The sequence below is a fragment of the Lagenorhynchus albirostris genome, chromosome 14 (assembly GCF_949774975.1).
Source record: "Lagenorhynchus albirostris chromosome 14, mLagAlb1.1, whole genome shotgun sequence".
NCBI classification, from domain to species: Eukaryota; Metazoa; Chordata; class Mammalia; order Artiodactyla; family Delphinidae; genus Lagenorhynchus; species Lagenorhynchus albirostris.
The window spans coordinates 13,498,927-13,510,812 of NC_083108.1; positions in this window are offsets into that span (position 1 = coordinate 13,498,927).

Here is an 11,886-nt window from a genome sequence, read left to right on the forward strand (position 1 = left end):
CCCGGTCCGGAAAGATCCCACATGCCGCGGAGCGGCTGGGCCCGTGAGCCATGGCCGCTGAGCCTGCGCGTCCAGAGCCTGTGCTCCGCAACGGGAGAGGCCACAACAGTGAGAGGCCCACATAGCGCAAAAATTAAAAAAAAAGGCTTTACAAATACTAACCTATTTGATACTCATAACAACCCTATGAAGGGGGTATTATTATTATTATACTATTTTACAGATGGGAAAACTGAAACACAGGATGATTATAAATAACTAACGCAAGATCCCACAACTAGTATGATACCTTTTTTTTTTAACATTTTAAAAGGATAGTTTTCCCCAAAAACATTCTATCCTGAAATCTGCATAAGAGCATTTGTAGATTTTTGCTTCTGAAAACACAGTCACTGTACCTAAGCAAGTGATGTAAAAACTAGACTTTTTTGGTTGTGCATGTCTAATCAAGTATAAACACCATAAATAGGTATACATGCTTTTGAAGTTGCCTACATCTGTGCAAATGGTGGTGTAGGGCACAGTTGCACCAGATTCTTAATGTTCACCTTTGAGGCATATGTCAGCTGTCTTCCAAATGGCATATGAAGCAAAAGGAGGAAGAGTTTCCTCCCTCTTCTTTTTATCAGCATTAAAGGAAGGAAGGCAATATTGGCTATTTTCAAGCACTTGAAGTTTTGTCAAGACCTGGAAGTCCAGAGGACACTTAGTGTAATGGGTTGAATTGTGGATCTTCCAAAAGATATGGCCACATCCTAACCCCAGGGACCTGTGAATGGGACCTTAAAAAGGGTCTTTGCGGATATAATTAAGTCAAGGATCTTGAGAAGAGATCATTCTGGATTATCAAGGTGCACCATAAATCCAATAGCAAGAGTCCCTGTAAGAGACAGGAAAGGAGAAAGAAGGAGAAGAGGGCCTTGTAAAGATGGAGGCAGAGAGGGCTTCCCTGGTGGCGCAGTGGTTGAGAGTCCGCCTGCCAATGCACGGGACACAGGTTCGTGCCCCGGTCCGGGAAGATCCCACATGCCCCAGAGCAGCTAGGCCTGTGAGCCATGGCCGCTGAGCCTGCGCGACCGGAGTCTGTGCTCCGCAACGGGAGAGGCCACAACAGTGAGAGGCCGCGTACAGCAAAAAAAAAAAAAAAAAAAAAAAAAGATGGAGGCAGAGACTGAAGTGATGCTGCCACAAGCCAAGGAATGTCTGGGGTCACCGCAAGCTGGAAGAGGCAAGGAAGGAGCGAAAACATTGATTTGGGCCTTCTGGCCTCCAGAACTATGAGAGAATAAATTTCCATTGTTTTAAATCACCCAGTTTATGCTAATTTGTCATGGCAGCCCTAGAAAGCTAACACATTTGGGGAGGTGAATTTTATAGACTCATCAGCCCCTTTTATTTTTAAGAGGATGTTGGGGGTAGGAGTTTATTAATTAATTTATTGATTGATTTTTGCTGTGTTGGGTCTTCGTTTCTGTGCGAGGGCTTTCTCTAGTTGCGGCAAGTGGGGGCCACTCTTCATCCCAGTGCGCGGGCCTCTCACTATCGCGGCCTCTCTTGTTGCGGAGCACAGGCTCCAGACGCGCAGGCTCAGTAGTTGTGGCTCACAGGCCTAGTTGCTCCGCGGCATGTGGGATCCTCCCAGACCAGGGCTCGAACCCGTGTCCCCTGCATTGGCAGGCGGACTCTCAACCACTGCGCCACCAGGGAAGCGCCATCAGCCACCTTTTTGATGGAACCACAGCACTTGCATGGCTAAGTCATAGTTGTTTTGTTTTTTGGGGTTTTTTTCATATATCTTTTAATAAATTTGTTTATTTATTTTTGGCTGTGTTGGGTCTTCATTGCTGAGCACAGGCTTTCTCTAGTTGCGGTGAGCAGGGGCTACTCTTCTTGGTGGTGCGCTGGCTCTAGTGTGCGGCCTTCAGTAGTTGTGGCACACGTGGTCAGTAGTTGTGGCTCGTGTGCTTTAGGGCACAGGCTCAGTAGTTGTGGTGCATGGGCTTAGTTGCTCCGTGGCTTGTGGGATTTTCCCCGAGCAGGGCTTGAACCTGTGTCCTCTGCATTGGCAGGCGGACTCCTAACCACTCAGGCACCAGGGAAGTCCCTGTTTTTTTGTTTTCATAACTAGCAAAAATTTTTTTTAAATGCTTGATTAAAAGGCACACATAGTTTAGGGCATACAGCAGAGAACGTGATAAAGGCTGCTTTCCAGTAGAGAAGCTACTACATCAGAGATCTATGGTGATAGGCACAAACGGTAAGCTATTTGGACCTCTTAAATAGTAATATGAAAGGATCTTAGAGACACAATAGGCCAAGTGACCACCTCGAACATATATATTCTAACATACACAGAGCCCAAGTCCTATGTATAATTTGGGGGGAGGGGCAGATCAGCAGGCTAGCCACAGGTTAGGAAGACTTGACATTGCTGAGTCAATTTCTACATTGGTGCAATATTGCCTTCTGAACCTTTCCTTTTCAGTAACCAACTCATATTCTGGGCCAGCCTCAAGGGAGTAGCTCATTAAAATGGACACATAGAGCAAGGAGCTTAAAGTGCTATGTTCTATTACTAACAGGAATCCAGCTATCAGTGAAATCATTCTTAGATGAAATCCAATGACCACTTACCCCCAAACCAAAAGGATACTCTCAAGTTAGTTTAAATATCATGTACAACCAAAAGTGATTGTTAGAGATGCTTTCTCAGTGATGGAATCTATTTCATTACTTCCTGATCTATATCAAAACCAGCAAATGACTCAAGTAGAACCAGAAAGAAAATGACATAGGACATGAGAAACTATAGGAAATACTTAGAATACTGGTAGAGTTGCAAACACCTTCAGAGAAAAGCCTCCCAACCATTTCACAAAACACACTTCTCTGCTCCACCCAAAGCTGAGGAGTTTGCTAAAACTATGGGTGACTCAGGAGCTGATTATTTTCTTGTTTTCTGCCCATCTAAATAAAGTGAACTGCTCTGCTCTATCTGAAAGTCAGACAGTTTACTGGGTCACGAGTTTGAGTACCACAAAATGTGAATATTAAAATATCAGCACATAAACCTGAAGGTGGAGTTAATTACCCTTTAATGTCAAGATTGCTGATGATCTGGCTTTTCTGGAACATTCCTGCCATATTTTTCTGGGACTAGTGAAGAGATCCTGAGACTTTCCTTTTCCCTTCAATAGTTTTGCTATTTATGTGTCTGGATTCTGTTAAAAGCAGAAAGCTGAAAGCTTGTCCTAAGTCTGGTTGTCCTTTAAAGCGTGGCCTCAGGAGCATTCCTGGGAAGGGCCTCACCCTCCCTAACTCTGTGGCATCCATGACCTAATCCAGAATGTGAGAGGGAATTTTCCCATAGGAGCCCTGCACACAAGTCCTCTCAGCCTTGATCCAGATTTGGCATATATCAGGGCCTGCCACCACAGGCCCCGTGACAGGGCACCATCACAGGAACATTCCCTGAACCTGAGAGGGAAGCCTTCCAGTGGCATTTCCTTCGTTAAGCCATGAGTCCTGTATAATGTTAACTGACATTCTGGTTTATAAGATCTTACCTCGTGTCAGTCTGATGGCTGCTGTTTTTACTGCTTCTGGGGTGTTGGAAGCCTGAGAGGGATGAATAATGAGGTGAGGGCCTGTTAGCCATACCCTGGGTCTCTGCACTTGAGAGCTTGTGTGGCACGAGGTTCACAGGTTCCCTTATTTTGTCTGGTGGACCTGCTCCTCCAGGAAGCTGCTGACATCGGACAAAGCTGGCGGGGCCTGGATCTAGCTTGATGAGTTTGACCCAGTACAGTGAACGCTTTGATGTGAGCTGCAGATGCACGTGACTCCTGTCAGTGCATAGATGGCCTTTAATAATAGGCCGGTCAGTACCTTCTCCTGCAAAGGACTCTGTTCTGCTCTCTCGTCCATTCCTAGTCACCTTCCCCACTCCCCAGGTTTTTTGTTTTTGTGTTTGTTTTTTTTGGCTGCATTGGGTCTTTGTTGCTGCACTTGGGCTTTCTCTAGTTGCGGCGAGCGGGGGCTACTCTCCATTGCGGTGCACGGGCTTCTCACTGCGGTGGCTTCTCTTGTTGCGGAGCACGGGCTCTAGGTGCACAGGCTTCAGTAGCTGTGGTGCATGGGCTTAGATGCTCCACAGCATGTGTGATCTTCCCAGACTAGGGCTCGAACATCTGTCCCCTGCATTGGCAGGCAGATTCTTAACCACTGCGCCACCAGGGAAGTCCCCCAGTTTTTATCGTTGCTTTTCTGACTGGCAATTTGAAGTTACAGCCCTGCTCTTGAATATATCCTGGGGTGCAGTCGTCACCAGTACTAAACACCCCATTCCCTCCCTCATCAAATTTAACTTTGCTGATTGAGCCAGTTCTACTGGCTGCCAACAGAGCAAATGCGTTTTCCTCCAAGATAGAAACGGAATTTCTCTTTCCTGCATTCATCCATCTACCCCATCATCCTTCCATCCCGCTCTCTCTGTCTCTCCCTTTAAAAAGCTTTACCTGGGCCCTTGTGCACCGACTAGGAGGTTGGATTAGGGGACCTGAAATGGCTAGAGACCCTATACTGACTTGCAATCACGTTCTCCTCAGGCTTTGTAGGTGGACAGAAAAATTAGTGGGAGTAGGAAGAAGATCAGTTTACTCTGGATCAGTTTACTCAAAAGGGGCAGAAAAAATGAAAAGTGGCATAAAGCTGTCAGAAGAATGGAGCAGATTTTCTGCTCCCTGCAGTGCTTCTTGCTGTTCCCTTCCTGTCTCGGTCACAAATTGTGTTCTTGGAGGACAAAGACATTAATGCCCCTGAAAATGACTCTCAAAGCTGCCACAGCCTCTGTGTTGGCCCATCAGCAGCTTGTCCCTGTCTGTGAGGTGCCAGGACCTCTGTGGTCTGTGTCACTTTCCACGTGGAGAGACGATGGCACTCGTCTACTGATCCAGAGACAAGCATGTCGAACTGCTTTTTGGGAATCAGGACAGTGTTGCCGCCAATGAAGACTCTTTCCCTTTCTTCCTCTGATGGTAACTTACTTGCTTGGGAAGCGAACCCAAAACATTGGCCTTGTTAGCTCCACCTTTTAAGGAGCTAAGAAAACAGAATCAGGCAGTTGCTATAAAAGGGACCTCTCTTACCTGGGAAATTCCAGCAATGTTAATCTTCATGAAAACGTTGATCAAAGTGGCATTTTGTTCAGAATTGTTATCCTTTATTACACAATGCTTTTCAGTTTGAATAATTAGAATCACAATACGGAAAAGAAAGAGTAGAAACTTGTTTCTAAAAATTTTAAGAAGAAAATTTCCAAAGTTTTCCCAGGACTATTTTTGCCTGCTAATACTACCAAAATAATGTCATTTCCTTCATCTAAAATATCTGTAAAGCTTTTTAATTTCTTCTTCGTCTTTTTTTTTTTTTTTTTTTTTTTTACAGCAGATGGTCTAAATGGCCTAAGCCTGTCCCAACATGGTTTGATGTATTCTTTCAGAGTTGCTGACAACTTAGAAGGATAAACAGCTCGGGAGAACAAAGTCAGTGGAATCCCTCTGCTATACTGATGCTGCTTTGAGTCTCTGCTGTCACCACTGGCAAAGAGAGACTCCCCAGGAGAACCAGGTGTATAAGGGCATGCAGCACCTTACCACTGTCGGGCATGCTTAGCATAGCCATGGTTGTCATTATTGAGAGCGAGGGGAAGGAGCTGGAAGTGAATCTGACAGCCATTCCGTGGGATCTCTCTGTGAACTGTAGAATGTGGTACTGTTATCGAATGCAAGTCCGTGTGCCCAATGCACAGTGAGACCAAACAATACCGAAACATCGGAGTTTGGAGCAGAGAAAGGTTTGTTGCTGGGCTAAGCAAGGAGACGGGCGGCTCATACTTCAAAAACCCTGTGCTCCTCGAAGGCTTTCAGCAAAGCCCTTTCACAGGAAAGGTGACGGAGAGGAGTGGTTAGTTGTTACAAACTACTTGGTGTCGGATCCTTTGTTCTTGCAACTGTCCACGTAGGTCAGGTCACGATGTCCCTATAAACCTCCATCAAAACAAATGTTATTCTCTGTTCTGACAAGAGAGGGAAGGGGAGGCATTAAATTCTGTCTCCAAGCCTCCTTGCAGCTTTTCACTAACAAATCCCGTAAGCAAAGCGACTTCATTACCCCTCATTTTACTTGTTCAAGGTCTCAAAGATTGACTTCTGCCCTCCGAGGTCCAGGCCCCGGCTAAGAGGACGGGGTCTCTGCGGGGCCGGTCACCTGCCCGGGAGGGCTCGTCCAGCTCCGGGTCTGGGTCCTCCTGCCAGCGCCCGTTCTCTGCTGAGGAGGCAGCTCTCAGCGCGCGGTGCCCTCTGGGCCAGGCCCCCAGACCCCGCTCAGCCATCATCATTGAGGGAGCCAGGTGCCCGGGATCCGGCCGGCCCTCAGGCTCCTCAGGCCGCCCAAATGGGGCCGGGTCCCGCGGACTGCAGCCCAGGGTGTCTGCCGCGGCCGGACCGCCGCGACGCTGACCACTGGCAGAGCAGGACCTCCAACAGCCCCGCCCTCACGGCCCTGCGCTCACGGCCCGGCGCTGACGGTCACACGCTAACGGCCCCACGCTAACGACCCCACGCTGACGACCCCGCGCTGACGGTCCCGCGCTAACGGTCCCAAGCTAACTGCTGCGTGCCCGCCCCGCCCCTGTTACAGTAGCAGCAACAGCCAGGCTGCCGGAAAGCACAGTTTCAGTGACAGTATTGGAATATAACAGATGCCATTGGAAGAAAGGTATATTTAAATAGCAGTAAGTATTTATCATCTTATTGTTTTTTTAAAGCTTGTGCCTCAGGGGACCGTTTCTCAGGGCATACTGATTTGCACACTCGCAGTAGTTATGGTTCCCCGTGGGTCTGTGAGGACAGCAGTGTCACCTCCTTCCTACTTCTCTGGCAACTTCTGATGTGTCTGTCTCGTCTCCAAAGCATATTCACTGTGGCTCGTTCGTCTTCTGACAAGAGTCACAGTAGCAGACCCAGAGCCATGAAGGCCCTTGGGATTCTCTGTATGAGGAAAGCATACTGGGTACACTTTGAAGTAACAACAGACATCAAATTTGATAGAACTGTTAACTCAAGACATTTTTAAAGTAGATTATTCTCCAACTTGAAAGGTCTGGCTTTTTAAGAGGGGCCTGGAGGCTGCCATTTATCTTTGCCTTTGCGCCCCTATTGGTATAATTGGTCCTTGGGTAGTTCTTGGGGCCATAGAGTTGGTGGTAATCAGACACAGAATGAAACTTTTCACTTGCTTTTGCAATTCAGAAAGGGCTAAGATTGTTTAGGTGTGTTCCATTCTTTAGATTTAATAATCCTGAATCTTGTTCAAATATCTACTCAGACATTTTTTTCTGCCTACTTTTAAATTATCTATTGAAAAAGGATATAATAGCATTAACCTTCTCTTGTGATTTATTTCTCAATATTCACATTTCTGAAACCTAGAATACTCTTCCTTATTTCTAAGTATTCTGTGTAATTCTTGTTTTGTTTTGTTTTCATGGCTGTGCCACATGGCATGTGGGATCTTAGCTGCCCAGCCAGGGATTGAACCCTTGCCCCTCTGTGTAATTCTTTTTTTTTAAATTTAATTTAATTTAATTTAATTTTGGCTGCATTGGGTCTTCATTTCTACTCATGGGCTTTCTCTAGTTGAAGTGAGCGGGGGCTACTCTTCATTGTGGTGCGTGGGCTTCTCATTGCGGTGGCTTCTCTTGTTGCAGTGCATAGGCTCTAGGCACGCGGGCTTCAGTAGTTGTGGCACACAGGCTCAGTAGTTGTGGCTCGCGGGCTCTAGAGTGCAGGCTCAGTAGTTGTGATGCAGGGGCTTAGTTGCTCTGTGGCATGTGGGATCTTCCCGGACCAGGGCTCGAACTCGTGTCCCCTGCATTGGCAGGAGGATTCTTAACCACTGCGCCACCAGGGAAGTCCCACAGATATAATTTTGAAGTAGGCCTTGTTGGGACAATTATCATTAACTTGGAAGGGTTTAAGATGCATGGATAGCAGTAATCTAGGTAAAAGACTAACAACTTGAATTCAACAAGGACAGTGGCAGGAATTATATTTGAAACCTTTTTCAGGCTTGTTCAATTGACTGGGTGTAGGGACTGTGGGATGGAGCGGTCACACACAGATGGTAGATATTTCTGCTTGGATGTTCAGTGGATGTGGGTACTTTGGCTTAGTTAAAAAAAAGAAAGAAAGAAAGAAAAACTGGAGGAGGAGGGCATTTAAGGGCAAGATGATGAATTTTCTTCCAGATCTGTTCAACGTGAGATACCCAAATGCAATCCTGGGGGACTGTCCCTTGGAAGTTTGCCTAATCAAGTCTTAGAGACAAGTCCTGGGCCAAATACAGGTACATATGGGAGTTCAGGACACATAAGACCTTTTGTGAACTAGTCCCCAACTATGTTTCCAGTTTTACCTCTTGTTACTCATCTCTCACTGTGTTTTTCCAGGCCTACTCAACTGCATGCACCTGACCCCTTTCTTGCTCTGGTCTTTACATATACCCTTCACTGTGCCTGAAACACTGTTTTTCTGGAAATGGAAAGAAACAAAGCAAAACAAAACAAACAAAAGGAAACAAAATAACTGTCTCTCAGTAGGGAAATAATCAATATACTGGCTTACTTATATAGTGGAACTCAATTCAATAGTTAAAACTAATGGACTAGATCTACATTTATCGACATGAATACATCACAAAAACCTAATATTGACTGAAAATAACCAAGTTAAACTGTATATGTGCGGTATGATACCATTTTTATGTATCATGTACCATACATATGTAGTAAATACATACATAAGCAGAAGAACTGACAACTTTATAATGTTGAATCTTCTCATCCATGGACATGATGTGTCCCTCCATTTATTCATGCCATTTTTATGCCCTTTGATAGAGAGATACTAGTTTTGCATAGAAATCTTGTGCAATTTTATTAGCACCCATTCTCAATCTTTTTTCTACTCAGCCATCCTAGACTCAGATCAACGTTTCTTCCTCAGGGAAGTTTTCTCCCACCTGTACCCACTAGGGTGGGTGAGGTTTCCCATATCAACTTTCAGAATGGAGACTGTGTCTTATTCATTGTGACATTTCCAGTGCTCAGCCAGCGTCTGGCACATAGTCAGGTCCTAGGCCACATTGGATCATAAGCTTACAGGTGATAGTTGAAGCCAGGGGATGCATGTGAAAGTCATTATGAAGACAATAATATAACCAGCAATGTGCTCAGCCCATGGCCTGTTTCCAGGAAGAAGTCTGTGATAACCCACAAAAAATGAAACTCCTAGAGTGATGGGTGGTAAGTAAGCACCGTATGCTTGTGGACCGAGTGTGGTAGTTCTACAAGTTCAGGCTGACAGCCATGTGTAGCCCTAGTGAATGTAAATCTTAAATGGGAAAAGAATAATTCCAAGTGCTTAAAAAGTGAAGGAGGCAATGATTTCTGCATGTGCATGGATCAAATTGAACTGTTCCACTGAATGTGCACAAACGACCCCCTCCCGGCCAGCAAACACAGCCACCAGCTGTTTCTATTTCAGTCTTCAACTTGATCTCTCCCACTTCCAGCCCCCCCACTCTACCAGACCAGCTGGAGGTCCTCCGGGTGCCTTTATGAAGCATCCTTTCCCAAGGGAAGCAGGAGTTGGCTCTGCTTTCTCTGTTTGCTCTCAGTGGTTCCTCTGTTCTTGACTTCATCCCCTAAGCCCTTTACTTCCCAGATGGGTCAGAGTCGGTCCCTTGAGCTTTGAGCTATTCCCAGAGGCTCTGACTACTCATCTTTCAAAGTGGGAAGGAATAAAATGGGGAAATAGGCTAAATTCTTGGGGCAGATACTGCTGTTGGCTGACCCAACAACAATTAGACTTTTTACTAACTAAACCTCAGTTTTGTTCTGGAAAGCCCACTAAAACCTTGACTTCAGCCTCTGTGGTCAGATGTGGGCAGGTGAAATAGTCTGGCCTATGAGATGTAAGAGCACATTTTCTGGTGAGGCTTTGGGGAACATTCTTTATAAAGGGGCTGACACAGTAGGTCATGTTTTTGCATTTTCCGTTCTCCTTTCCTGAAATGCAGATGCGCTGCCTGGAGGTATAGGAGACTTCTTACAAACACGGGGTTGCAGGCCAGACACAGTCCTAGAACGAAAAAGCAGGCAGCTGGAAGTAGGGTGGACTCAATATATGCAAAGCCCTGCTTTATTCAAGCCACTGTTTAGTTGGTTTTCCTGTAATTTTCAATATAGTACAAACCTAAGTGATACTACCTTAAGTGTGAAACTGAAATAAATATTTGTTTCTGTCCATTGGAGAAGTGATAAACTCTCCAGCATGATAGGTGGTATTTAAGCAAAGGCCAGAAGGTCATTACTCAGGGATGTCTAAGGGGATTCCTGCAGAAGGTGATGAGTTGAATTTGGCAGAAAAACACAATGTTAATTTATAAAGAAAATCATTTGAGATAAAGGTGGCTTCTGGCACGTCAAAGTGAAATTCTAGTTACTGCAAAATAAAATTTCTTTATTAGCACTTAAGGAAGCTACAATTCTATGTGTATGACATTAATACATATGGAGTAAAACAAAGATGGTGGATATAATAATGATAACTAATCTTTATTTAATACTTACTGCATGCCAGACTCTGGTCTAAGCACCTTCCTCTCCTTTCATCATCACATCAACTCTTTAAAGTTGATATTAATCCCCATTTTAAATGAGAGGAAACTGAGGCACAGAAGATTTAAGAAACTTGCTCAGGTCATAGAGCTGTTAAGTGGTACAAAGTAGACCAGTACTTAACTCTGTTGATCTCAAAATCTGCCATAATCTTTCTATAGGAGTAGTCAGATCTCAATTAACTCACCAAAAAAAAAAAAAAAAAAAAAGAATTTATGTTGTGAAATGTAACACTGTTCTTTAGGATTCTCAGGGATGCAGAGTTCATTCACAAAAAATAATTGAAATTGTTTATATTAATAAGCAATTCATACTCTATGTATATAAATTAACTACAATAATGTATTGCCTGTAAGTAGAAAAACACAGGCAAGCAATACCCCCAAAATACCAATAATAACAGCAGTTATTTCCATTTAGTGGGATTAGAGATGGTTTGATTTTCTTTTATAACATTTTCATATTTTTCAATTTTTCCATAATAATTTAATTACAGTATTGTTTCTGTTATAAGAAAATAAATATTAGAGAAAAATTGTATACTGACACAATCTCCAAATGCTGATTGAAAACTGTACAAATGACAGCTGTCTTCAGTCCTGCTGAGTCCTTGTGACCCATTCAGTGGCTCAGCTGTCCTGCAAAGCCGAGTTTTGGGGTGAAAATTCTGTTTCTGGTTGTCAGGGTCATCTCTGCATTTAGCCTCCTAGTGGGGAAAGACTTCTTAGATCTGATCCTCCATCTTCTGGGGTGTGAAACAGCAAAACCACTTCTCCGTGTTGCCCTTTGGGGGCATCAAAGGCCAATGTGAAGAAGGTCACACAAGGGTGGGGGAAAGCAATTTCCTTGGGCAGCCCGTGAGAATGTCAGAGACACAGGCACTAGGGAGTCAATGTCATTGTTATGTCAAGGAGCAAAAGACTTGTGTGGATTTGGGATTAATGACTGATGCCAGGAGACATGTGGGGAATCAGGGTGGCATTGGGGCTCAGCTCTTGTCAAGAAGTAAGCTTTGGAGAAATGTCCTGAGGTGGGGGAATGCTGCTGGGGTACTAGGTTTCTGGATGGACTCAAGGGCAGCGAGGTCATCCAGCATGCTCCACGAAGGACCTGGAAGTGGTAAGGCTCCTGGTCCTGTACCAAAG